This window comes from Sus scrofa, chromosome 11 (assembly GCF_054392235.1).
Source record: "Sus scrofa isolate SSC_HxYL_T2T_F1_AM1 chromosome 11, Sscrofa_HxYL_maternal_Yorkshire_Landrace_v2.0, whole genome shotgun sequence".
Lineage (NCBI taxonomy): Eukaryota > Metazoa > Chordata > Mammalia > Artiodactyla > Suidae > Sus > Sus scrofa.
The window spans coordinates 39,018,003-39,044,437 of NC_139393.1; positions in this window are offsets into that span (position 1 = coordinate 39,018,003).

The window sequence follows — 26,435 nt, forward strand, 5'->3', positions numbered from 1 at the left end:
GAGCTTTGTTCCCCGAGCTCAGTTTCCCTTTGCAGAGTGCAGCTCCTAGGTGCGCGTTCTGTGCCGTTTCGCAGCTAGGCCCTAGGTGGGTCCCTCCCTAGCTGGCTATGGGTGGGTTGCCAAGGCCAGTGCACACAGGGCTTCTTCCTGCCAAATCAGCCTTCTCCGCGAAGGAGAACACGTTTGGAGTTGGTTTCAAGCTGCGGAGACCACCAGCCAAGCAGCAGTGCCCACGGAGCCAGAGGCAGCCCAGACCCTCCTTGGCCCTATGGGGAGCCTAGGGCTAGGTGAGAACTAGGCAAGCGCTGCGATCCTGAGCCAAGCCGCCTTGGGGCTGAGCTTTGTTCCCCGAGCACAGTTTCCCTTTGCAGAGTGCAGCTCCTAGGAGCGCGTTTTGTGCCGTTTCGCAGCTAGGCCCTAGGTGGGTCCGTCCCTAGCTGGCTATGGGTGGGTTGCCAGGGCCAGTGCACACAGGGCTTCTTCCTGCCAAATCAGCCTTCTCCGCGAAGGAGAACACGTTTGGAGTTGGTTTCAAGCTGCGGAGACCACCAACCAAGCAGCAGTGCCCACGGAGCCAGAGGCAGCCCAGACCCTCCTTGGCCCTATGGGGAGCCTAGGGCTAGGTGAGAACTAGGCAAGCGCTGCGGTCCTGAGCCAAGCCGCCTTGGGGCTGAGCTTTGTTCCCCGAGCACAGTTTCCCTTTGCAGAGTGCAGCTCCTAGGAGCGCGTTTTGTGCCGTTTCGCAGCTAGGCCCTAGGTGGGTCCGTCCCTAGCTGGCTATGGGTGGGTTGCCAGGGCCAGTGCACACAGGGCTTCTTCCTGCCAAATCAGCCTTCTCCGCGAAGGAGAACACGTTTGGAGTTGGTTTCAGGGTGCGGAGACCACCAGCCAAGCAGCAGTGCCCACCGAGCCAGAGGCAGCCCAGACCCTCCTTGGCCCTATGGGGAGCCTAGGGCTAGGTGAGAACTAGGCAAGCGCTGCGGTCCTGAGCCAAGCCGCCTTGGGGCTGAGCTTTGTTCCCCGAGCACAGTTTCCCTTTGCAGAGTGCAGCTCCTAGGAGCGCGTTTTGTGCCGTTTCGCAGCTAGGCCCTAGGTGGGTCCCTCCCTAGCTGGCTATGGGTGGGTTGCCAGGGCCAGTGCACACAGGGCTTCTTCCTGCCAAATCAGCCTTCTCCGCGAAGGAGAACACGTTTGGAGTTGGTTTCACGGTGCGGAGACCACCAGCCAAGCAGCAGTGCCCACGGAGCCAGAGGCAGCCCAGACCCTCCTTGACCCTATGGGGAGCCTAGGGCTAGGTGAGAACTAGGCAAGCGCTGCGATCCTGAGCCAAGCCGCCTTGGGGCTGAGGTTTGTTCCCCGAGCACAGTTTCCCTTTGCAGAGTGCAGCTTCTAGGAGCGCGTTTTGTGCCGTTTCGCAGCTAGGCCCTAGGTGGGTCCGTCCCTAGCTGGCTATGGGTGGGTTGCCAGGGCCAGTGCACACAGGGCTTCTTCCTGCCAAATCAGCCTTCTCCGCGAAGGAGAACACGTTTGGAGTTGGTTTCAAGGTGCGGAGACCACCAACCAAGCAGCAGTGCCCACGGAGCCAGAGGCAGCCCAGACCCTCCTGGGCCCTATGGGGAGCCTAGGGCTAGGTGAGAACTAGGCAAGCGCTGCGATCCTGAGCCAAGCCGCCTTGGGGCTGAGCTTTGTTCCCCGAGCACAGTTTCCCTTTGCAGAGTGCAGCTCCTAGGAGCGCGTTTTGTGCCGATTCGCAGCTAGGACCTAGGTGGGTCCCTCCCTAGCTGGCTATGGGTGGGTTGCCAGGGCCAGTGCACACAGGGCTTGTACCTGCCAAATTAGCCTTCTCCACGAAGGAGAACACGTTTGGAGTTGGTTTCAAGCTGCGGAGACCACCAACCAAGCAGCAGTGCCCACGGAGCCAGAGGCAGCCCAGACCCTCCTTGGCCCTATGGGGAGCCTAGGGCTAGGTGAGAACTAGGCAAGCGCTGCGATCCTGAGCCAAGCCGCCTTGGGGCTGAGGTTTGTTCCCCGAGCACAGTTTCCCTTTGCAGAGTGCAGCTCCTAGGAGCGCGTTTTGTGCCGTTTCGCAGCTAGGCCCTAGGTGGGTCCGTCCCTAGCTGGCTATGGGTGGGTTGCCAGGGCCAGTGCACACAGGGCTTCTTCCTGCCAAATCAGCCTTCTCCGCGAAGGAGAACACGTTTGGAGTTGGTTTCACGGTGCGGAGACCACCAGCCAAGCAGCAGTGCCCACGGAGCCAGAGGCAGCCCAGACCCTCCTTGGCCCTATGGGGAGCCTAGGGCTAGGTGAGAACTAGGCAAGCGCTGTGATCCTGAGCCAAGCCGCCTTGGGGCTGAGGTTTGTTCCCCGAGCACAGTTTCCCTTTGCAGAGTGCAGCTCCTAGGAGCGCGTTTTGTGCCGTTTCGCAGCTAGGCCCTAGGTGGGTCCGTCCCTAGCTGGCTATGGGTGGGTTGCCAGGGCCAGTGCACACAGGGCTTCTTCCTGCCAAATCAGCCTTCTCCGCGAAGGAGAACACGTTTGGAGTTGGTTTCACGGTGCGGAGACCACCAGCCAAGCAGCAGTGCCCACGGAGCCAGAGGCAGCCCAGACCCTCCTTGGCCCTATGGGGAGCCTAGGGCTAGGTGAGAACTAGGCAAGCGCTGCGATCCTGAGCCAAGCCGCCTTGGGGCTGAGCTTTGTTCCCCGAGCACAGTTTCCCTTTGCAGAGTGCAGCTCCTAGGAGCGCGTTTTGTGCCGATTCGCAGCTAGGCCCTAGGTGGGTCCCTCCCTCGCTGGCTATGGGTGGGTTGCCAGGGCCAGTGCACACAGGGCTTCTTCCTGCCAAATCAGCCTTCTCCGCGAAGGAGAACACGTTTGGAGTTGGTTTCAAGGTGCGGAGACCACCAGCCAAGCAGCAGTGCCCACGGAGCCAGAGGCAGCCCAGACCCTCCTTGGCCCTATGGGGAGCCTAGGGCTAGGTGAGAACTAGGCAAGCGCTGCGATCCTGAGCCAAGCCGCCTTGGGGCTGAGGTTTGTTCCCCGAACACAGTTTCCCTTTGCAGAGTGCAGCTCCTAGGAGCGCGTTTTGTGCCGTTTCGCAGCTAGGCCCTAGGTGGGTCCCTCCCTAGCTGGCTATGGGTGGGTTGCCAGGGCCAGTGCACACAGGGCTTCTTCCTGCCAAATCAGCCTTCTCCGCGAAGGAGAACACGTTTGGAGTTGGTTTCAAGGTGCGGAGACCACCAGCCAAGCAGCAGTGCCCACGGAGCCAGAGGCAGCCCAGACCCTCCTTGGCCCTATGGGGAGCCTAGGGCTAGGTGAGAACTAGGCAAGCGCTGCGATCCTGAGCCAAGCCGCCTTGGGGCTGAGCTTTGTTCCCCGAGCTCAGTTTCCCTTTGCAGAGTGCAGCTCCTAGGAGCGCGTTTTGTGCCGTTTCGCAGCTAGGCCCTAGGTGGGTCCCTCCCTAGCTGGCTATGGGTGGGTTGCCAGGGCCAATGCACACAGGGCTTCTACCTGCCAAATCAGCCTTCTCCGCGAAGGAGAACACGTTTGGAGTTGGTTTCAAGCTGCGGAGACCACCAACCAAGCAGCTGTGCCCACGGAGCCAGAGGCAGCCCAGACCCTCCTTGGCCCTATGGGGAGCCTAGGGCTAGGTGAGAACTAGGCAAGCGCTGCGATCCTGAGCCAAGCCGCCTTGGCGCTGAGCTTTGTTCCCCGAGAACACTTTCCCTTTGCAGAGTGCAGCTCCTAGGAGCGCGTTTTGTGCCGTTTCGCAGCTAGGCCCTAGGTGGGTCCGTCCCTAGCTGGCTATGGGTGGGTTGCCAGGGCCAGTGCACACAGGGCTTCTTCCTGCCAAATCAGCCTTCTCCGCGAAGGAGAACACGTTTGGAGTTGGTTTCACGGTGCGGAGACCACCAGCCAAGCAGCAGTGCCCACGGAGCCAGAGGCAGCCCAGACCCTCCTTGGCCCTATGGGGAGCCTAGGGCTAGGTGAGAACTAGGCAAGCGCTGTGATCCTGAGCCAAGCCGCCTTGGGGCTGAGCTTTGTTCCCCGAGCACAGTTTCCCTTTGCAGAGTGCAGCTCCTAGGAGCGCGTTTTGTGCCGTTTCGCAGCTAGGCCCTAGGTGGGTCCGTCCCTAGCTGGCTATGGGTGGGTTGCCAGGGCCAGTGCACACAGGGCTTCTTCCTGCCAAATCAGCCTTCTCCGCGAAGGAGAACACGTTTGGAGTTGGTTTCAAGCTGCGGAGACCACCAACCAAGCAGCAGTGCCCACGGAGCCAGAGGCAGCCCAGACCCTCCTTGGCCCTATGGGGAGCCTAGGGCTAGGTGAGAACTAGGCAAGCGCTGCGATCCTGAGCCAAGCCGCCTTGGGGCTGAGCTTTGTTCCCCGAGCTCAGTTTCCCTTTGCAGAGTGCAGCTCCTAGGTGCGCGTTCTGTGCCGTTTCGCAGCTAGGCCCTAGGTGGGTCCCTCCCTAGCTGGCTATGGGTGGGTTGCCAAGGCCAGTGCACACAGGGCTTCTTCCTGCCAAATCAGCCTTCTCCGCGAAGGAGAACACGTTTGGAGTTGGTTTCAAGCTGCGGAGACCACCAACCAAGCAGCAGTGCCCACGGAGCCAGAGGCAGCCCAGACCCTCCTTGGCCCTATGGGGAGCCTAGGGCTAGGTGAGAACTAGGCAAGCGCTGCGATCCTGAGCCAAGCCGCCTTGGGGCTGAGCTTTGTTCCCCGAGCACAGTTTCCCTTTGCAGAGTGCAGCTCCTAGGAGCGCGTTCTGTGCCGTTTCGCAGCTAGGCCCTAGGTGGGTCCGTCCCTAGCTGGCTGTGGGTGGGTTGCCAGGGCCAGTGCACACAGGGCTTCTTCCTGCCAAATCAGCCTTCTCCGCGAAGGAGAACACGTTTGGAGTTGGTTTCAAGCTGCGGAGACCACCAACCAAGCAGCAGTGCCCACGGAGCCAGAGGCAGCCCAGACCCTCCTTGGCCCTATGGGGAGCCTAGGGCTAGGTGAGAACTAGGCAAGCGCTGCGATCCTGAGCCAAGCCGCCTTGGGGCTGAGCTTTGTTCCCCGAGCTCAGTTTCCCTTTGCAGAGTGCAGCTCCTAGGAGCGCGTTCTGTGCCGTTTCGCAGCTAGGCCCTAGGTGGGTCCGTCCCTAGCTGGCTATGGGTGGGTTGCCAGGGCCAGTGCACACAGGGCTTCTTCCTGCCAAATCAGCCTTCTCCGCGAAGGAGAACACGTTTGGAGTTGGTTTCACGGTGCGGAGACCACCAGCCAAGCAGCAGTGCCCACGGAGCCAGAGGCAGCCCAGACCCTCCTGGGCCCTATGGGGAGCCTAGGGCTAGGTGAGAACTAGGCAAGCGCTGCGATCCTGAGCCAAGCCGCCTTGGGGCTGAGCTTTGTTCCCCGAGCTCAGTTTCCCTTTGCAGAGTGCAGCTCCTAGGAGCGCGTTTTGTGCCGTTTCGCAGCTAGGCCCTAGGTGGGTCCGTCCCTAGCTGGCTATGGGTGGGTTGCCAGGGCCAGTGCACACAGGGCTTCTACCTGCCAAATCAGCCTTCTCCGCGAAGGAGAACACGTTTGGAGTTGGTTTCAAGCTGCGGAGACCACCAACCAAGCAGCAGTGCCCACGGAGCCAGAGGCAGCCCAGACCCTCCTTGGCCCTATGGGGAGCCTAGGGCTAGGTGAGAAGTAGGCAAGCGCTGCGATCCTGAGCCAAGCCGCCTTGGGGCTGAGGTTTGTTCCCCGAACACAGTTTCCCTTTGCAGAGTGCAGCTCCTAGGAGCGCGTTTTGTGCCGTTTCGCAGCTAGGCCCTACGTGGGTCCCTCCCTAGCTGGCTATGGGTGGGTTGCCAGGGCCAGTGCACACAGGGCTTCTTCCTGCCAAATCAGCCTTCTCCGCGAAGGAGAACACGTTTGGAGTTGGTTTCAAGGTGCGGAGACCACCAGCCAAGCAGCAGTGCCCACGGAGCCAGAGGCAGCCCAGACCCTCCTTGGCCCTATGGGGAGCCTAGGGCTCGGTGAGAACTAGGCAAGCGCTGCGATCCTGAGCCAAGCCGCCTTGGGGCTGAGCTTTGTTCCCCGAGCTCAGTTTCCCTTTGCAGAGTGCAGCTCCTAGGAGCGCGTTTTGTGCCGTTTCGCAGCTAGGCCCTAGGTGGGTCCCTCCCTAGCTGGCTATGGGTGGGTTGCCAGGGCCAATGCACACAGGGCTTCTACCTGCCAAATCAGCCTTCTCCGCGAAGGAGAACACGTTTGGAGTTGGTTTCAAGCTGCGGAGACCACCAACCAAGCAGCAGTGCCCACGGAGCCAGAGGCAGCCCAGACCCTCCTTGGCCCTATGGGGAGCCTAGGGCTAGGTGAGAACTAGGCAAGCGCTGCGATCCTGAGCCAAGCCGCCTTGGGGCTGAGCTTTGTTCCCCGAGCACAGTTTCCCTTTGCAGAGTGCAGCTCCTAGGAGCGCGTTTTGTGCCGTTTCGCAGCTAGGCCCTAGGTGGGTCCGTCCCTAGCTGGCTATGGGTGGGTTGCCAGGGCCAGTGCACACAGGGCTTCTTCCTGCCAAATCAGCCTTCTCCGCGAAGGAGAACACGTTTGGAGTTGGTTTCAAGCTGCGGAGACCACCAACCAAGCAGCAGTGCCCACGGAGCCAGAGGCAGCCCAGACCCTCCTTGGCCCTATGGGGAGCCTAGGGCTAGGTGAGAACTAGGCAAGCGCTGCGATCCTGAGCCAAGCCGCCTTGGGGCTGAGCTTTGTTCCCCGAGCTCAGTTTCCCTTTGCAGAGTGCAGCTCCTAGGTGCGCGTTCTGTGCCGTTTCGCAGCTAGGCCCTAGGTGGGTCCCTCCCTAGCTGGCTATGGGTGGGTTGCCAAGGCCAGTGCACACAGGGCTTCTTCCTGCCAAATCAGCCTTCTCCGCGAAGGAGAACACGTTTGGAGTTGGTTTCAAGCTGCGGAGACCACCAGCCAAGCAGCAGTGCCCACGGAGCCAGAGGCAGCCCAGACCCTCCTTGGCCCTATGGGGAGCCTAGGGCTAGGTGAGAACTAGGCAAGCGCTGCGATCCTGAGCCAAGCCGCCTTGGGGCTGAGCTTTGTTCCCCGAGCACAGTTTCCCTTTGCAGAGTGCAGCTCCTAGGAGCGCGTTTTGTGCCGTTTCGCAGCTAGGCCCTAGGTGGGTCCGTCCCTAGCTGGCTATGGGTGGGTTGCCAGGGCCAGTGCACACAGGGCTTCTTCCTGCCAAATCAGCCTTCTCCGCGAAGGAGAACACGTTTGGAGTTGGTTTCAAGCTGCGGAGACCACCAACCAAGCAGCAGTGCCCACGGAGCCAGAGGCAGCCCAGACCCTCCTTGGCCCTATGGGGAGCCTAGGGCTAGGTGAGAACTAGGCAAGCGCTGCGGTCCTGAGCCAAGCCGCCTTGGGGCTGAGCTTTGTTCCCCGAGCACAGTTTCCCTTTGCAGAGTGCAGCTCCTAGGAGCGCGTTTTGTGCCGTTTCGCAGCTAGGCCCTAGGTGGGTCCGTCCCTAGCTGGCTATGGGTGGGTTGCCAGGGCCAGTGCACACAGGGCTTCTTCCTGCCAAATCAGCCTTCTCCGCGAAGGAGAACACGTTTGGAGTTGGTTTCAGGGTGCGGAGACCACCAGCCAAGCAGCAGTGCCCACCGAGCCAGAGGCAGCCCAGACCCTCCTTGGCCCTATGGGGAGCCTAGGGCTAGGTGAGAACTAGGCAAGCGCTGCGGTCCTGAGCCAAGCCGCCTTGGGGCTGAGCTTTGTTCCCCGAGCACAGTTTCCCTTTGCAGAGTGCAGCTCCTAGGAGCGCGTTTTGTGCCGTTTCGCAGCTAGGCCCTAGGTGGGTCCCTCCCTAGCTGGCTATGGGTGGGTTGCCAGGGCCAGTGCACACAGGGCTTCTTCCTGCCAAATCAGCCTTCTCCGCGAAGGAGAACACGTTTGGAGTTGGTTTCACGGTGCGGAGACCACCAGCCAAGCAGCAGTGCCCACGGAGCCAGAGGCAGCCCAGACCCTCCTTGACCCTATGGGGAGCCTAGGGCTAGGTGAGAACTAGGCAAGCGCTGCGATCCTGAGCCAAGCCGCCTTGGGGCTGAGGTTTGTTCCCCGAGCACAGTTTCCCTTTGCAGAGTGCAGCTCCTAGGAGCGCGTTTTGTGCCGTTTCGCAGCTAGGCCCTAGGTGGGTCCGTCCCTAGCTGGCTATGGGTGGGTTGCCAGGGCCAGTGCACACAGGGCTTCTTCCTGCCAAATCAGCCTTCTCCGCGAAGGAGAACACGTTTGGAGTTGGTTTCAAGGTGCGGAGACCACCAACCAAGCAGCAGTGCCCACGGAGCCAGAGGCAGCCCAGACCCTCCTGGGCCCTATGGGGAGCCTAGGGCTAGGTGAGAACTAGGCAAGCGCTGCGATCCTGAGCCAAGCCGCCTTGGGGCTGAGCTTTGTTCCCCGAGCACAGTTTCCCTTTGCAGAGTGCAGCTCCTAGGAGCGCGTTTTGTGCCGATTCGCAGCTAGGACCTAGGTGGGTCCCTCCCTAGCTGGCTATGGGTGGGTTGCCAGGGCCAGTGCACACAGGGCTTGTACCTGCCAAATCAGCCTTCTCCACGAAGGAGAACACGTTTGGAGTTGGTTTCAAGCTGCGGAGACCACCAACCAAGCAGCAGTGCCCACGGAGCCAGAGGCAGCCCAGACCCTCCTTGGCCCTATGGGGAGCCTAGGGCTAGGTGAGAACTAGGCAAGCGCTGCGATCCTGAGCCAAGCCGCCTTGGGGCTGAGGTTTGTTCCCCGAACACAGTTTCCCTTTGCAGAGTGCAGCTCCTAGGAGCGCGTTTTGTGCCGTTTCGCAGCTAGGCCCTAGGTGGGTCCGTCCCTAGCTGGCTATGGGTGGGTTGCCAGGGCCAGTGCACACAGGGCTTCTTCCTGCCAAATCAGCCTTCTCCGCGAAGGAGAACACGTTTGGAGTTGGTTTCACGGTGCGGAGACCACCAGCCAAGCAGCAGTGCCCACGGAGCCAGAGGCAGCCCAGACCCTCCTTGGCCCTATGGGGAGCCTAGGGCTAGGTGAGAACTAGGCAAGCGCTGTGATCCTGAGCCAAGCCGCCTTGGGGCTGAGCTTTGTTCCCCGAGCACAGTTTCCCTTTGCAGAGTGCAGCTCCTAGGAGCGCGTTTTGTGCCGTTTCGCAGCTAGGCCCTAGGTGGGTCCGTCCCTAGCTGGCTATGGGTGGGTTGCCAGGGCCAGTGCACACAGGGCTTCTTCCTGCCAAATCAGCCTTCTCCGCGAAGGAGAACACGTTTGGAGTTGGTTTCACGGTGCGGAGACCACCAGCCAAGCAGCAGTGCCCACGGAGCCAGAGGCAGCCCAGACCCTCCTTGGCCCTATGGGGAGCCTAGGGCTAGGTGAGAACTAGGCAAGCGCTGCGATCCTGAGCCAAGCCGCCTTGGGGCTGAGGTTTGTTCCCCGAGCACAGTTTCCCTTTGCAGAGTGCAGCTCCTAGGAGCGCGTTTTGTGCCGATTCGCAGCTAGGCCCTAGGTGGGTCCCTCCCTAGCTGGCTATGGGTGGGTTGCCAGGGCCAGTGCACACAGGGCTTCTTCCTGCCAAATCAGCCTTCTCCGCGAAGGAGAACACGTTTGGAGTTGGTTTCAAGGTGCGGAGACCACCAGCCAAGCAGCAGTGCCCACGGAGCCAGAGGCAGCCCAGACCCTCCTTGGCCCTATGGGGAGCCTAGGGCTAGGTGAGAACTAGGCAAGCGCTGCGATCCTGAGCCAAGCCGCCTTGGGGCTGAGGTTTGTTCCCCGAACACAGTTTCCCTTTGCAGAGTGCAGCTCCTAGGAGCGAGTTTTGTGCCGTTTCGCAGCTAGGCCCTAGGTGGGTCCCTCCCTAGCTGGCTATGGGTGGGTTGCCAGGGCCAGTGCACACAGGGCTTCTTCCTGCCAAATCAGCCTTCTCCGCGAAGGAGAACACGTTTGGAGTTGGTTTCAAGCTGCGGAGACCACCAGCCAAGCAGCAGTGCCCACGGAGCCAGAGGCAGCCCAGACCCTCCTTGGCCCTATGGGGAGCCTAGGGCTAGGTGAGAACTAGGCAAGCGCTGCGATCCTGAGCCAAGCCGCCTTGGGGCTGAGCTTTGTTCCCCGAGCTCAGTTTCCCTTTGCAGAGTGCAGCTCCTAGGAGCGCGTTTTGTGCCGTTTCGCAGCTAGGCCCTAGGTGGGTCCCTCCCTAGCTGGCTATGGGTGGGTTGCCAGGGCCAGTGCACACAGGGCTTCTACCTGCCAAATCAGCCTTCTCCGCGAAGGAGAACACGTTTGGAGTTGGTTTCAAGCTGCGGAGACCACCAACCAAGCAGCTGTGCCCACGGAGCCAGAGGCAGCCCAGACCCTCCTTGGCCCTATGGGGAGCCTAGGGCTAGGTGAGAACTAGGCAAGCGCTGCGATCCTGAGCCAAGCCGCCTTGGCGCTGAGCTTTGTTCCCCGAGAACAGTTTCCCTTTGCAGAGTGCAGCTCCTAGGAGCGCGTTTTGTGCCGTTTCGCAGCTAGGCCCTAGGTGGGTCCGTCCCTAGCTGGCTATGGGTGGGTTGCCAGGGCCAGTGCACACAGGGCTTCTTCCTGCCAAATCAGCCTTCTCCGCGAAGGAGAACACGTTTGGAGTTGGTTTCACGGTGCGGAGACCACCAGCCAAGCAGCAGTGCCCACGGAGCCAGAGGCAGCCCAGACCCTCCTTGGCCCTATGGGGAGCCTAGGGCTAGGTGAGAACTAGGCAAGCGCTGTGATCCTGAGCCAAGCCGCCTTGGGGCTGAGCTTTGTTCCCCGAGCACAGTTTCCCTTTGCAGAGTGCAGCTCCTAGGAGCGCGTTTTGTGCCGTTTCGCAGCTAGGCCCTAGGTGGGTCCGTCCCTAGCTGGCTATGGGTGGGTTGCCAGGGCCAGTGCACACAGGGCTTCTTCCTGCCAAATCAGCCTTCTCCGCGAAGGAGAACACGTTTGGAGTTGGTTTCAAGCTGCGGAGACCACCAACCAAGCAGCAGTGCCCACGGAGCCAGAGGCAGCCCAGACCCTCCTTGGCCCTATGGGGAGCCTAGGGCTAGGTGAGAACTAGGCAAGCGCTGCGATCCTGAGCCAAGCCGCCTTGGGGCTGAGCTTTGTTCCCCGAGCTCAGTTTCCCTTTGCAGAGTGCAGCTCCTAGGTGCGCGTTCTGTGCCGTTTCGCAGCTAGGCCCTAGGTGGGTCCCTCCCTAGCTGGCTATGGGTGGGTTGCCAAGGCCAGTGCACACAGGGCTTCTTCCTGCCAAATCAGCCTTCTCCGCGAAGGAGAACACGTTTGGAGTTGGTTTCAAGCTGCGGAGACCACCAACCAAGCAGCAGTGCCCACGGAGCCAGAGGCAGCCCAGACCCTCCTTGGCCCTATGGGGAGCCTAGGGCTAGGTGAGAACTAGGCAAGCGCTGCGATCCTGAGCCAAGCCGCCTTGGGGCTGAGCTTTGTTCCCCGAGCACAGTTTCCCTTTGCAGAGTGCAGCTCCTAGGAGCGCGTTCTGTGCCGTTTCGCAGCTAGGCCCTAGGTGGGTCCCTCCCTAGCTGGCTATGGGTGGGTTGCCAGGGCCAATGCACACAGGGCTTCTACCTGCCAAATCAGCCTTCTCCGCGAAGGAGAACACGTTTGGAGTTGGTTTCAAGCTGCGGAGACCACCAACCAAGCAGCAGTGCCCACGGAGCCAGAGGCAGCCCAGACCCTCCTTGGCCCTATGGGGAGCCTAGGGCTAGGTGAGAACTAGGCAAGCGCTGCGATCCTGAGCCAAGCCGCCTTGGGGCTGAGGTTTGTTCCCCGAGCACAGTTTCCCTTTGCAGAGTGCAGCTCCTAGGAGCGCGTTTTGTGCCGTTTCGCAGCTAGGCCCTAGGTGGGTCCGTCCCTAGCTGGCTATGGGTGGGTTGCCAGGGCCAGTGCACACAGGGCTTCTTCCTGCCAAATCAGCCTTCTCCGCGAAGGAGAACACGTTTGGAGTTGGTTTCACGGTGCGGAGACCACCAGCCAAGCAGCAGTGCCCACGGAGCCAGAGGCAGCCCAGACCCTCCTTGGCCCTATGGGGAGCCTAGGGCTAGGTGAGAACTAGGCAAGCGCTGCGATCCTGAGCCAAGCCGCCTTGGGGCTGAGCTTTGTTCCCCGAGCACAGTTTCCCTTTGCAGAGTGCAGCTCCTAGGAGCGCGTTTTGTGCCGTTTCGCAGCTAGGCCCTAGGTGGGTCCGTCCCTAGCTGGCTATGGGTGGGTTGCCAGGGCCAGTGCACACAGGGCTTCTTCCTGCCAAATCAGCCTTCTCCGCGAAGGAGAACACGTTTGGAGTTGGTTTCACGGTGCGGAGACCACCAGCCAAGCAGCAGTGCCCACGGAGCCAGAGGCAGCCCAGACCCTCCTTGGCCCTATGGGGAGCCTAGGGCTAGGTGAGAACTAGGCAAGCGCTGCGGTCCTGAGCCAAGCCGCCTTGGGGCTGAGCTTTGTTCCCCGAGCACAGTTTCCCTTTGCAGAGTGCAGCTCCTAGGAGCGCGTTTTGTGCCGTTTCGCAGCTAGGCCCTAGGTGGGTCCCTCCCTAGCTGGCTATGGGTGGGTTGCCAGGGCCAGTGCACACAGGGCTTCTTCCTGCCAAATCAGCCTTCTCCGCGAAGGAGAACACGTTTGGAGTTGGTTTCACGGTGCGGAGACCACCAGCCAAGCAGCAGTGCCCACGGAGCCAGAGGCAGCCCAGACCCTCCTTGACCCTATGGGGAGCCTAGGGCTAGGTGAGAACTAGGCAAGCGCTGCGATCCTGAGCCAAGCCGCCTTGGGGCTGAGGTTTGTTCCCCGAGCACAGTTTCCCTTTGCAGAGTGCAGCTCCTAGGAGCGCGTTTTGTGCCGTTTCGCAGCTAGGCCCTAGGTGGGTCCGTCCCTAGCTGGCTATGGGTGGGTTGCCAGGGCCAGTGCACACAGGGCTTCTTCCTGCCAAATCAGCCTTCTCCGCGAAGGAGAACACGTTTGGAGTTGGTTTCAAGGTGCGGAGACCACCAACCAAGCAGCAGTGCCCACGGAGCCAGAGGCAGCCCAGACCCTCCTGGGCCCTATGGGGAGCCTAGGGCTAGGTGAGAACTAGGCAAGCGCTGCGATCCTGAGCCAAGCCGCCTTGGGGCTGAGCTTTGTTCCCCGAGCACAGTTTCCCTTTGCAGAGTGCAGCTCCTAGGAGCGCGTTTTGTGCCGATTCGCAGCTAGGACCTAGGTGGGTCCCTCCCTAGCTGGCTATGGGTGGGTTGCCAGGGCCAGTGCACACAGGGCTTGTACCTGCCAAATCAGCCTTCTCCACGAAGGAGAACACGTTTGGAGTTGGTTTCAAGCTGCGGAGACCACCAACCAAGCAGCAGTGCCCACGGAGCCAGAGGCAGCCCAGACCCTCCTTGGCCCTATGGGGAGCCTAGGGCTAGGTGAGAACTAGGCAAGCGCTGCGATCCTGAGCCAAGCCGCCTTGGGGCTGAGGTTTGTTCCCCGAACACAGTTTCCCTTTGCAGAGTGCAGCTCCTAGGAGCGCGTTTTGTGCCGTTTCGCAGCTAGGCCCTAGGTGGGTCCGTCCCTAGCTGGCTATGGGTGGGTTGCCAGGGCCAGTGCACACAGGGCTTCTTCCTGCCAAATCAGCCTTCTCCGCGAAGGAGAACACGTTTGGAGTTGGTTTCACGGTGCGGAGACCACCAGCCAAGCAGCAGTGCCCACGGAGCCAGAGGCAGCCCAGACCCTCCTTGGCCCTATGGGGAGCCTAGGGCTAGGTGAGAACTAGGCAAGCGCTGTGATCCTGAGCCAAGCCGCCTTGGGGCTGAGCTTTGTTCCCCGAGCACAGTTTCCCTTTGCAGAGTGCAGCTCCTAGGAGCGCGTTTTGTGCCGTTTCGCAGCTAGGCCCTAGGTGGGTCCGTCCCTAGCTGGCTATGGGTGGGTTGCCAGGGCCAGTGCACACAGGGCTTCTTCCTGCCAAATCAGCCTTCTCCGCGAAGGAGAACACGTTTGGAGTTGGTTTCACGGTGCGGAGACCACCAGCCAAGCAGCAGTGCCCACGGAGCCAGAGGCAGCCCAGACCCTCCTTGGCCCTATGGGGAGCCTAGGGCTAGGTGAGAACTAGGCAAGCGCTGCGATCCTGAGCCAAGCCGCCTTGGGGCTGAGGTTTGTTCCCCGAGCACAGTTTCCCTTTGCAGAGTGCAGCTCCTAGGAGCGCGTTTTGTGCCGATTCGCAGCTAGGCCCTAGGTGGGTCCCTCCCTAGCTGGCTATGGGTGGGTTGCCAGGGCCAGTGCACACAGGGCTTCTTCCTGCCAAATCAGCCTTCTCCGCGAAGGAGAACACGTTTGGAGTTGGTTTCAAGGTGCGGAGACCACCAGCCAAGCAGCAGTGCCCACGGAGCCAGAGGCAGCCCAGACCCTCCTTGGCCCTATGGGGAGCCTAGGGCTAGGTGAGAACTAGGCAAGCGCTGCGATCCTGAGCCAAGCCGCCTTGGGGCTGAGGTTTGTTCCCCGAACACAGTTTCCCTTTGCAGAGTGCAGCTCCTAGGAGCGAGTTTTGTGCCGTTTCGCAGCTAGGCCCTAGGTGGGTCCCTCCCTAGCTGGCTATGGGTGGGTTGCCAGGGCCAGTGCACACAGGGCTTCTTCCTGCCAAATCAGCCTTCTCCGCGAAGGAGAACACGTTTGGAGTTGGTTTCAAGCTGCGGAGACCACCAGCCAAGCAGCAGTGCCCACGGAGCCAGAGGCAGCCCAGACCCTCCTTGGCCCTATGGGGAGCCTAGGGCTAGGTGAGAACTAGGCAAGCGCTGCGATCCTGAGCCAAGCCGCCTTGGGGCTGAGCTTTGTTCCCCGAGCTCAGTTTCCCTTTGCAGAGTGCAGCTCCTAGGAGCGCGTTTTGTGCCGTTTCGCAGCTAGGCCCTAGGTGGGTCCCTCCCTAGCTGGCTATGGGTGGGTTGCCAGGGCCAGTGCACACAGGGCTTCTACCTGCCAAATCAGCCTTCTCCGCGAAGGAGAACACGTTTGGAGTTGGTTTCAAGCTGCGGAGACCACCAACCAAGCAGCTGTGCCCACGGAGCCAGAGGCAGCCCAGACCCTCCTTGGCCCTATGGGGAGCCTAGGGCTAGGTGAGAACTAGGCAAGCGCTGCGATCCTGAGCCAAGCCGCCTTGGCGCTGAGCTTTGTTCCCCGAGAACAGTTTCCCTTTGCAGAGTGCAGCTCCTAGGAGCGCGTTTTGTGCCGTTTCGCAGCTAGGCCCTAGGTGGGTCCGTCCCTAGCTGGCTATGGGTGGGTTGCCAGGGCCAGTGCACACAGGGCTTCTTCCTGCCAAATCAGCCTTCTCCGCGAAGGAGAACACGTTTGGAGTTGGTTTCACGGTGCGGAGACCACCAGCCAAGCAGCAGTGCCCACGGAGCCAGAGGCAGCCCAGACCCTCCTTGGCCCTATGGGGAGCCTAGGGCTAGGTGAGAACTAGGCAAGCGCTGTGATCCTGAGCCAAGCCGCCTTGGGGCTGAGCTTTGTTCCCCGAGCACAGTTTCCCTTTGCAGAGTGCAGCTCCTAGGAGCGCGTTTTGTGCCGTTTCGCAGCTAGGCCCTAGGTGGGTCCGTCCCTAGCTGGCTATGGGTGGGTTGCCAGGGCCAGTGCACACAGGGCTTCTTCCTGCCAAATCAGCCTTCTCCGCGAAGGAGAACACGTTTGGAGTTGGTTTCAAGCTGCGGAGACCACCAACCAAGCAGCAGTGCCCACGGAGCCAGAGGCAGCCCAGACCCTCCTTGGCCCTATGGGGAGCCTAGGGCTAGGTGAGAACTAGGCAAGCGCTGCGATCCTGAGCCAAGCCGCCTTGGGGCTGAGCTTTGTTCCCCGAGCTCAGTTTCCCTTTGCAGAGTGCAGCTCCTAGGTGCGCGTTCTGTGCCGTTTCGCAGCTAGGCCCTAGGTGGGTCCCTCCCTAGCTGGCTATGGGTGGGTTGCCAAGGCCAGTGCACACAGGGCTTCTTCCTGCCAAATCAGCCTTCTCCGCGAAGGAGAACACGTTTGGAGTTGGTTTCAAGCTGCGGAGACCACCAACCAAGCAGCAGTGCCCACGGAGCCAGAGGCAGCCCAGACCCTCCTTGGCCCTATGGGGAGCCTAGGGCTAGGTGAGAACTAGGCAAGCGCTGCGATCCTGAGCCAAGCCGCCTTGGGGCTGAGCTTTGTTCCCCGAGCACAGTTTCCCTTTGCAGAGTGCAGCTCCTAGGAGCGCGTTCTGTGCCGTTTCGCAGCTAGGCCCTAGGTGGGTCCCTCCCTAGCTGGCTATGGGTGGGTTGCCAGGGCCAATGCACACAGGGCTTCTACCTGCCAAATCAGCCTTCTCCGCGAAGGAGAACACGTTTGGAGTTGGTTTCAAGCTGCGGAGACCACCAACCAAGCAGCAGTGCCCACGGAGCCAGAGGCAGCCCAGACCCTCCTTGGCCCTATGGGGAGCCTAGGGCTAGGTGAGAACTAGGCAAGCGCTGCGATCCTGAGCCAAGCCGCCTTGGGGCTGAGGTTTGTTCCCCGAGCACAGTTTCCCTTTGCAGAGTGCAGCTCCTAGGAGCGCGTTTTGTGCCGTTTCGCAGCTAGGCCCTAGGTGGGTCCGTCCCTAGCTGGCTATGGGTGGGTTGCCAGGGCCAGTGCACACAGGGCTTCTTCCTGCCAAATCAGCCTTCTCCGCGAAGGAGAACACGTTTGGAGTTGGTTTCACGGTGCGGAGACCACCAGCCAAGCAGCAGTGCCCACGGAGCCAGAGGCAGCCCAGACCCTCCTTGGCCCTATGGGGAGCCTAGGGCTAGGTGAGAACTAGGCAAGCGCTGCGATCCTGAGCCAAGCCGCCTTGGGGCTGAGCTTTGTTCCCCGAGCACAGTTTCCCTTTGCAGAGTGCAGCTCCTAGGAGCGCGTTTTGTGCCGTTTCGCAGCTAGGCCCTAGGTGGGTCCGTCCCTAGCTGGCTATGGGTGGGTTGCCAGGGCCAGTGCACACAGGGCTTCTTCCTGCCAAATCAGCCTTCTCCGCGAAGGAGAACACGTTTGGAGTTGGTTTCACGGTGCGGAGACCACCAGCCAAGCAGCAGTGCCCACGGAGCCAGAGGCAGCCCAGACCCTCCTTGGCCCTATGGGGAGCCTAGGGCTAGGTGAGAACTAGGCAAGCGCTGCGATCCTGAGCCAAGCCGCCTTGGGGCTGAGCTTTGTTCCCCGAGCACAGTTTCCCTTTGCAGAGTGCAGCTCCTAGGAGCGCGTTTTGTGCCGTTTCGCAGCTAGGCCCTAGGTGGGTCCGTCCCTAGCTGGCTATGGGTGGGTTGCCAGGGCCAGTGCACACAGGGCTTCTTCCTGCCAAATCAGCCTTCTCCGCGAAGGAGAACACGTTTGGAGTTGGTTTCACGGTGCGGAGACCACCAGCCAAGCAGCAGTGCCCACGGAGCCAGAGGCAGCCCAGACCCTCCTTGGCCCTATGGGGAGCCTAGGGCTAGGTGAGAACTAGGCAAGCGCTGCGATCCTGAGCCAAGCCGCCTTGGGGCTGAGGTTTGTTCCCCGAGCACAGTTTCCCTTTGCAGAGTGCAGCTCCTAGGAGCTCATTTTGTGCCGTTTCGCAGCTAGGCCCTAGGTGGGTCCGTCCCTAGCTGGCTATGGGTGGGTTGCCAGGGCCAGTGCACACAGGGCTTCTTCCTGCCAAATCAGCCTTCTCCGCGAAGGAGAACACGTTTGGAGTTGGTTTCAAGCTGCGGAGACCACCAACCAAGCAGCAGTGCCCACGGAGCCAGAGGCAGCGCAGACCCTCCTGGGCCCTATGGGGAGCCTAGGGCTAGGTGAGAACTAGGCAAGCGCTGCGATCCTGAGCCAAGCCGCCTTGGGGCTGAGCTTTGTTCCCCGAGCTCAGTTTCCCTTTGCAGAGTGCAGCTCCTAGGAGCGCGTTTTGTGCCGATTCGCAGCTAGGCCCTAGGTGGGTCCCTCCCTAGCTGGCTATGGGTGGGTTGCCAGGGCCAGTGCACACAGGGCTTCTACCTGCCAAATCAGCCTTCTCCGCGAAGGAGAACACGTTTGGAGTTGGTTTCAAGGTGCGGAGACCACCAGCCAAGCAGCAGTGCCCACGGAGCCAGAGGCAGCCCAGACCCTCCTTGGCCCTATGGGGAGCCTAGGGCTAGGTGAGAACTAGGCAAGCGCTGCGATCCTGAGCCAAGCCGCCTTGGGGCTGAGCTTTGTTCCCCGAGCTCAGTTTCCCTTTGCAGAGTGCAGCTCCTAGGAGCGCGTTTTGTGCCGTTTCGCAGCTAGGCCCTAGGTGGGTCCCTCCCTAGCTGGCTATGGGTGGGTTGCCAGGGCCAGTGCACACAGGGCTTCTTCCTGCCAAATCAGCCTTCTCCGCGAAGGAGAACACGTTTGGAGTTGGTTTCACGGTGCGGAGACCACCAGCCAAGCAGCAGTGCCCACGGAGCCAGAGGCAGCCCAGACCCTCCTTGGCCCTATGGGGAGCCTAGGGCTAGGTGAGAACTAGGCAAGCGCTGCGATCCTGAGCCAAGCCGCCTTGGGGCTGAGGTTTGTTCCCCGAGCACAGTTTCCCTTTGCAGAGTGCAGCTCCTAGGAGCGCGTTTTGTGCCGATTCGCAGCTAGGCCCTAGGTGGGTCCCTCCCTAGCTGGCTATGGGTGGGTTGCCAGGGCCAGTGCACACAGGGCTTCTTCCTGCCAAATCAGCCTTCTCCGCGAAGGAGAACACGTTTGGAGTTGGTTTCAAGCTGCGGAGACCACCAGCCAAGCAGCAGTGCCCACGGAGCCAGAGGCAGCCCAGACCCTCCTTGGCCCTATGGGGAGCCTAGGGCTAGGTGAGAACTAGGCAAGCGCTGCGATCCTGAGCCAAGCCGCCTTGGGGCTGAGGTTTGTTCCCCGAACACAGTTTCCCTTTGCAGAGTGCAGCTCCTAGGAGCGCGTTTTGTGCCGTTTCGCAGCTAGGCCCTAGGTGGGTCCCTCCCTAGCTGGCTATGGGTGGGTTGCCAGGGCCAGTGCACACAGGGCTTCTTCCTGCCAAATCAGCCTTCTCCGCGAAGGAGAACACGTTTGGAGTTGGTTTCACGGTGCGGAGACCACCAGCCAAGCAGCAGTGCCCACGGAGCCAGAGGCAGCCCAGACCCTCCTTGGCCCTATGGGGAGCCTAGGGCTAGGTGAGAACTAGGCAAGCGCTGCGATCCTGAGCCAAGCCGCCTTGGGGCTGAGGTTTGTTCCCCGAACACAGTTTCCCTTTGCAGAGTGCAGCTCCTAGGAGCGCGTTTTGTGCCGTTTCGCAGCTAGGCCCTAGGTGGGTCCCTCCCTAGCTGGCTATGGGTGGGTTGCCAGGGCCAGTGCACACAGGGCTTCTTCCTGCCAAATCAGCCTTCTCCGCGAAGGAGAACACGTTTGGAGTTGGTTTCAAGGTGCGGAGACCACCAGCCAAGCAGCAGTGCCCACGGAGCCAGAGGCAGCCCAGACCCTCCTTGGCCCTATGGGGAGCCTAGGGCTCGGTGAGAACTAGGCAAGCGCTGCGATCCTGAGCCAAGCCGCCTTGGGGCTGAGCTTTGTTCCCCGAGCTCAGTTTCCCTTTGCAGAGTGCAGCTCCTAGGAGCGCGTTTTGTGCCGTTTCGCAGCTAGGCCCTAGGTGGGTCCCTCCCTAGCTGGCTATGGGTGGGTTGCCAGGGCCAATGCACACAGGGCTTCTACCTGCCAAATCAGCCTTCTCCGCGAAGGAGAACACGTTTGGAGTTGGTTTCAAGCTGCGGAGACCACCAACCAAGCAGCAGTGCCCACGGAGCCAGAGGCAGCCCAGACCCTCCTTGGCCCTATGGGGAGCCTAGGGCTAGGTGAGAACTAGGCAAGCGCTGCGATCCTGAGCCAAGCCGCCTTGGGGCTGAGGTTTGTTCCCCGAGCACAGTTTCCCTTTGCAGAGTGCAGCTCCTAGGAGCGCGTTTTGTGCCGTTTCGCAGCTAGGCCCTAGGTGGGTCCGTCCCTAGCTGGCTATGGGTGGGTTGCCAGGGCCAGTGCACACAGGGCTTCTTCCTGCCAAATCAGCCTTCTCCGCGAAGGAGAACACGTTTGGAGTTGGTTTCACGGTGCGGAGACCACCAGCCAAGCAGCAGTGCCCACGGAGCCAGAGGCAGCCCAGACCCTCCTTGGCCCTATGGGGAGCCTAGGGCTAGGTGAGAACTAGGCAAGCGCTGCGATCCTGAGCCAAGCCGCCTTGGGGCTGAGGTTTGTTCCCCGAGCACAGTTTCCCTTTGCAGAGTGCAGCTCCTAGGAGCGCGTTTTGTGCCGTTTCGCAGCTAGGCCCTAGGTGGGTCCGTCCCTAGCTGGCTATGGGTGGGTTGCCAGGGCCAGTGCACACAGGGCTTCTTCCTGCCAAATCAGCCTTCTCCGCGAAGGAGAACACGTTTGGAGTTGGTTTCACGGTGCGGAGACCACCAGCCAAGCAGCAGTGCCCACGGAGCCAGAGGCAGCCCAGACCCTCCTTGGCCCTATGGGGAGCCTAGGGCTAGGTGAGAACTAGGCAAGCGCTGCGATCCTGAGCCAAGCCGCCTTGGGGCTGAGGTTTGTTCCCCGAGCACAGTTTCCCTTTGCAGAGTGCAGCTCCTAGGAGCGCATTTTGTGCCGTTTCGCAGCTAGGCCCTAGGTGGGTCCGTCCCTAGCTGGCTATGGGTGGGTTGCCAGGGCCAGTGCACACAGGGCTTCTTCCTGCCAAATCAGCCTTCTCCGCGAAGGAGAACACGTTTGGAGTTGGTTTCAAGCTGCGGAGACCACCAACCAAGCAGCAGTGCCCACGGAGCCAGAGGCAGCCCAGACCCTCCTGGGCCCTATGGGGAGCCTAGGGCTAGGTGAGAACTAGGCAAGCGCTGCGATCCTGAGCCAAGCCGCCTTGGGGCTGAGCTTTGTTCCCCGAGCTCAGTTTCCCTTTGCAGAGTGCAGCTCCTAGGAGCGCGTTTTGTGCCGATTCGCAGCTAGGCCCTAGGTGGGTCCCTCCCTAGCTGGCTATGGGTGGGTTGCCAGGGCCAGTGCACACAGGGCTTCTACCTGCCAAATCAGCCTTCTCCGCGAAGGAGAACACGTTTGGAGTTGGTTTCAAGGTGCGGAGACCACCAGCCAAGCAGCAGTGCCCACGGAGCCAGAGGCAGCCCAGACCCTCCTTGGCCCTATGGGGAGCCTAGGGCTAGGTGAGAACTAGGCAAGCGCTGCGATCCTGAGCCAAGCCGCCTTGGGGCTGAGCTTTGTTCCCCGAGCTCAGTTTCCCTTTGCAGAGTGCAGCTCCTAGGAGCGCGTTTTGTGCCGTTTCGCAGCTAGGCCCTAGGTGGGTCCCTCCCTAGCTGGCTATGGGTGGGTTGCCAGGGCCAGTGCACACAGGGCTTCTTCCTGCCAAATCAGCCTTCTCCGCGAAGGAGAACACGTTTGGAGTTGGTTTCAAGCTGCGGAGACCACCAACCAAGCAGCAGTGCCCACGGAGCCAGAGGCAGCCCAGACCCTCCTTGGCCCTATGGGGAGCCTAGGGCTAGGTGAGAACTAGGCAAGCGCTGCGATCCTGAGCCAAGCCGCCTTGGGGCTGAGCTTTGTTCCCCGAGCTCAGTTTCCCTTTGCAGAGTGCAGCTCCTAGGAGCGCGTTTTGTGCCGTTTCGCAGCTAGGCCCTAGGTGGGTCCCTCCCTAGCTGGCTATGGGTGGGTTGCCAGGGCCAGTGCACACAGGGCTTCTTCCTGCCAAATCAGCCTTCTCCGCGAAGGAGAACACGTTTGGAGTTGGTTTCACGGTGCGGAGACCACCAGCCAAGCAGCAGTGCCCACGGAGCCAGAGGCAGCCCAGACCCTCCTTGGCCCTATGGGGAGCCTAGGGCTAGGTGAGAACTAGGCAAGCGCTGCGATCCTGAGCCAAGCCGCCTTGGGGCTGAGCTTTGTTCCCCGAGCACAGTTTCCCTTTGCAGAGTGCAGCTCCTAGGAGCGCGTTTTGTGCCGATTCGCAGCTAGGCCCTAGGTGGGTCCCTCCCTAGCTGGCTATGGGTGGGTTGCCAGGGCCAGTGCACACAGGGCTTCTTCCTGCCAAATCAGCCTTCTCCGCGAAGGAGAACACGTTTGGAGTTGGTTTCAAGCTGCGGAGACCACCAGCCAAGCAGCAGTGCCCACGGAGCCAGAGGCAGCCCAGACCCTCCTTGGCCCTATGGGGAGCCTAGGGCTAGGTGAGAACTAGGCAAGCGCTGCGATCCTGAGCCAAGCCGCCTTGGGGCTGAGCTTTGTTCCCCGAACACAGTTTCCCTTTGCAGAGTGCAGCTCCTAGGAGCGCGTTTTGTGCCGTTTCGCAGCTAGGCCCTAGGTGGGTCCCTCCCTAGCTGGCTATGGGTGGGTTGCCAGGGCCAGTGCACACAGGGCTTCTTCCTGCCAAATCAGCCTTCTCCGCGAAGGAGAACACGTTTGGAGTTGGTTTCACGGTGCGGAGACCACCAGCCAAGCAGCAGTGCCCACGGAGCCAGAGGCAGCCCAGACCCTCCTGGGCCCTATGGGGAGCCTAGGGCTAGGTGAGAACTAGTCAAGCGCTGCGATCCTGAGCCAAGCCGCCTTGGGGCTGAGCTTTGTTGCCCGAGCTCAGTTTCCCTTTGCAGAGTGCAGCTCCTAGGAGCGCGTTTTGTGCCGTTTCGCAGCTAGGCCCTAGGTGGGTCCCTCCCTAGCTGGCTATGGGTGGGTTGCAAGGGCCAATGCACACAGGGCTTCTACCTGCCAAATCAGCCTTCTCCGCGAAGGAGAACACGTTTGGAGTTGGTTTCAAGCTGCGGAGACCACCAACCAAGCAGCAGTGCCCACGGAGCCAGAGGCAGCCCAGACCCTCCTTGGCCCTATGGGGAGCCTAGGGCTAGGTGAGAACTAGGCAAGCGCTGCGATCCTGAGCCAAGCCGCCTTGGGGCTGAGGTTTGTTCCCCGAACACAGTTTCCCTTTGCAGAGTGCAGCTCCTAGGAGCGCGTTTTGTGCCGTTTCGCAGCTAGGCCCTAGGTGGGTCCCTCCCTAGCTGGCTATGGGTGGGTTGCCAGGGCCAGTGCACACAGGGCTTCTTCCTGCCAAATCAGCCTTCTCCGCGAAGGAGAACACGTTTGGAGTTGGTTTCAAGGTGCGGAGACCACCAGCCAAGCAGCAGTGCCCACGGAGCCAGAGGCAGCCCAGACCCTCCTTGGCCCTATGGGGAGCCTAGGGCTCGGTGAGAACTAGGCAAGCGCTGCGATCCTGAGCCAAGCCGCCTTGGGGCTGAGCTTTGTTCCCCGAGCTCAGTTTCCCTTTGCAGAGTGCAGCTCCTAGGAGCGCGTTTTGTGCCGTTTCGCAGCTAGGCCCTAGGTGGGTCCCTCCCTAGCTGGCTATGGGTGGGTTGCCAGGGCCAATGCACACAGGGCTTCTACCTGCCAAATCAGCCTTCTCCGCGAAGGAGAACACGTTTGGAGTTGGTTTCAAGCTGCGGAGACCACCAACCAAGCAGCAGTGCCCACGGAGCCAGAGGCAGCCCAGACCCTCCTTGGCCCTATGGGGAGCCTAGGGCTAGGTGAGAACTAGGCAAGCGCTGCGATCCTGAGCCAAGCCGCCTTGGGGCTGAGGTTTGTTCCCCGAGCACAGTTTCCCTTTGCAGAGTGCAGCTCCTAGGAGCGCGTTTTGTGCCGTTTCGCAGCTAGGCCCTAGGTGGGTCCGTCCCTAGCTGGCTATGGGTGGGTTGCCAGGGCCAGTGCACACAGGGCTTCTTCCTGCCAAATCAGCCTTCTCCGCGAAGGAGAACACGTTTGGAGTTGGTTTCACGGTGCGGAGACCACCAGCCAAGCAGCAGTGCCCACGGAGCCAGAGGCAGCCCAGACCCTCCTTGGCCCTATGGGGAGCCTAGGGCTAGGTGAGAACTAGGCAAGCGCTGCGATCCTGAGCCAAGCCGCCTTGGGGCTGAGGTTTGTTCCCCGAGCACAGTTTCCCTTTGCAGAGTGCAGCTCCTAGGAGCGCGTTTTGTGCCGTTTCGCAGCTAGGCCCTAGGTGGGTCCGTCCCTAGCTGGCTATGGGTGGGTTGCCAGGGCCAGTGCACACAGGGCTTCTTCCTGCCAAATCAGCCTTCTCCGCGAAGGAGAACACGTTTGGAGTTGGTTTCACGGTGCGGAGACCACCAGCCAAGCAGCAGTGCCCACGGAGCCAGAGGCAGCCCAGACCCTCCTTGGCCCTATGGGGAGCCTAGGGCTAGGTGAGAACTAGGCAAGCGCTGCGATCCTGAGCCAAGCCGCCTTGGGGCTGAGGTTTGTTCCCCGAGCACAGTTTCCCTTTGCAGAGTGCAGCTCCTAGGAGCGCATTTTGTGCCGTTTCGCAGCTAGGCCCTAGGTGGGTCCGTCCCTAGCTGGCTATGGGTGGGTTGCCAGGGCCAGTGCACACAGGGCTTCTTCCTGCCAAATCAGCCTTCTCCGCGAAGGAGAACACGTTTGGAGTTGGTTTCAAGCTGCGGAGACCACCAACCAAGCAGCAGTGCCCACGGAGCCAGAGGCAGCCCAGACCCTCCTGGGCCCTATGGGGAGCCTAGGGCTAGGTGAGAACTAGGCAAGCGCTGCGATCCTGAGCCAAGCCGCCTTGGGGCTGAGCTTTGTTCCCCGAGCTCAGTTTCCCTTTGCAGAGTGCAGCTCCTAGGAGCGCGTTTTGTGCCGATTCGCAGCTAGGCCCTAGGTGGGTCCCTCCCTAGCTGGCTATGGGTGGGTTGCCAGGGCCAGTGCACACAGGGCTTCTACCTGCCAAATCAGCCTTCTCCGCGAAGGAGAACACGTTTGGAGTTGGTTTCAAGGTGCGGAGACCACCAGCCAAGCAGCAGTGCCCACGGAGCCAGAGGCAGCCCAGACCCTCCTTGGCCCTATGGGGAGCCTAGGGCTAGGTGAGAACTAGGCAAGCGCTGCGATCCTGAGCCAAGCCGCCTTGGGGCTGAGCTTTGTTCCCCGAGCTCAGTTTCCCTTTGCAGAGTGCAGCTCCTAGGAGCGCGTTTTGTGCCGTTTCGCAGCTAGGCCCTAGGTGGGTCCCTCCCTAGCTGGCTATGGGTGGGTTGCCAGGGCCAGTGCACACAGGGCTTCTTCCTGCCAAATCAGCCTTCTCCGCGAAGGAGAACACGTTTGGAGTTGGTTTCAAGCTGCGGAGACCACCAACCAAGCAGCAGTGCCCACGGAGCCAGAGGCAGCCCAGACCCTCCTTGGCCCTATGGGGAGCCTAGGGCTAGGTGAGAACTAGGCAAGCGCTGCGATCCTGAGCCAAGCCGCCTTGGGGCTGAGGTTTGTTCCCCGAACACAGTTTCCCTTTGCAGAGTGCAGCTCCTAGGAGCGCGTTTTGTGCCGTTTCGCAGCTAGGCCCTAGGTGGGTCCGTCCCTAGCTGGCTATGGGTGGGTTGCCAGGGCCAGTGCACACAGGGCTTCTTCCTGCCAAATCAGCCTTCTCCGCGAAGGAGAACACGTTTGGAGTTGGTTTCACGGTGCGGAGACCACCAGCCAAGCAGCAGTGCCCACGGAGCCAGAGGCAGCCCAGACCCTCCTGGGCCCTATGGGGAGCCTAGGGCTAGGTGAGAACTAGGCAAGCGCTGCGATCCTGAGCCAAGCCGCCTTGGGGCTGAGCTTTGTTCCCCGAGCTCAGTTTCCCTTTGCAGAGTGCAGCTCCTAGGAGCGCGTTTTGTGCCGTTTCGCAGCTAGGCCCTAGGTGGGTCCCTCCCTAGCTGGCTATGGGTGGGTTGCCAGGGCCAATGCACACAGGGCTTCTACCTGCCAAATCAGCCTTCTCCGCGAAGGAGAACACGTTTGGAGTTGGTTTCAAGCTGCGGAGACCACCAACCAAGCAGCAGTGCCCACGGAGCCAGAGGCAGCCCAGACCCTCCTTGGCCCTATGGGGAGCCTAGGGCTAGGTGAGAACTAGGCAAGCGCTGCGATCCTGAGCCAAGCCGCCTTGGGGCTGAGGTTTGTTCCCCGAACACAGTTTCCCTTTGCAGAGTGCAGCTCCTAGGAGCGCGTTTTGTGCCGTTTCGCAGCTAGGCCCTAGGTGGGTCCCTCCCTAGCTGGCTATGGGTGGGTTGCCAGGGCCAGTGCACACAGGGCTTCTTCCTGCCAAATCAGCCTTCTCCGCGAAGGAGAACACGTTTGGAGTTGGTTTCAAGGTGCGGAGACCACCAGCCAAGCAGCAGTGCCCACGGAGCCAGAGGCAGCCCAGACCCTCCTTGGCCCTATGGGGAGCCTAGGGCTAGGTGAGAACTAGGCAAGCGCTGCGATCCTGAGCCAAGCCGCCTTGGGGCTGAGGTTTGTTCCCCGAGCACAGTTTCCCTTTGCAGAGTGCAGCTCCTAGGAGCGCGTTTTGTGCCGTTTCGCAGCTAGGCCCTAGGTGGGTCCGTCCCTAGCTGGCTATGGGTGGGTTGCCAGGGCCAGTGCACACAGGGCTTCTTCCTGCCAAATCAGCCTTCTCCGCGAAGGAGAACACGTTTGGAGTTGGTTTCACGGTGCGGAGACCACCAGCCAAGCAGCAG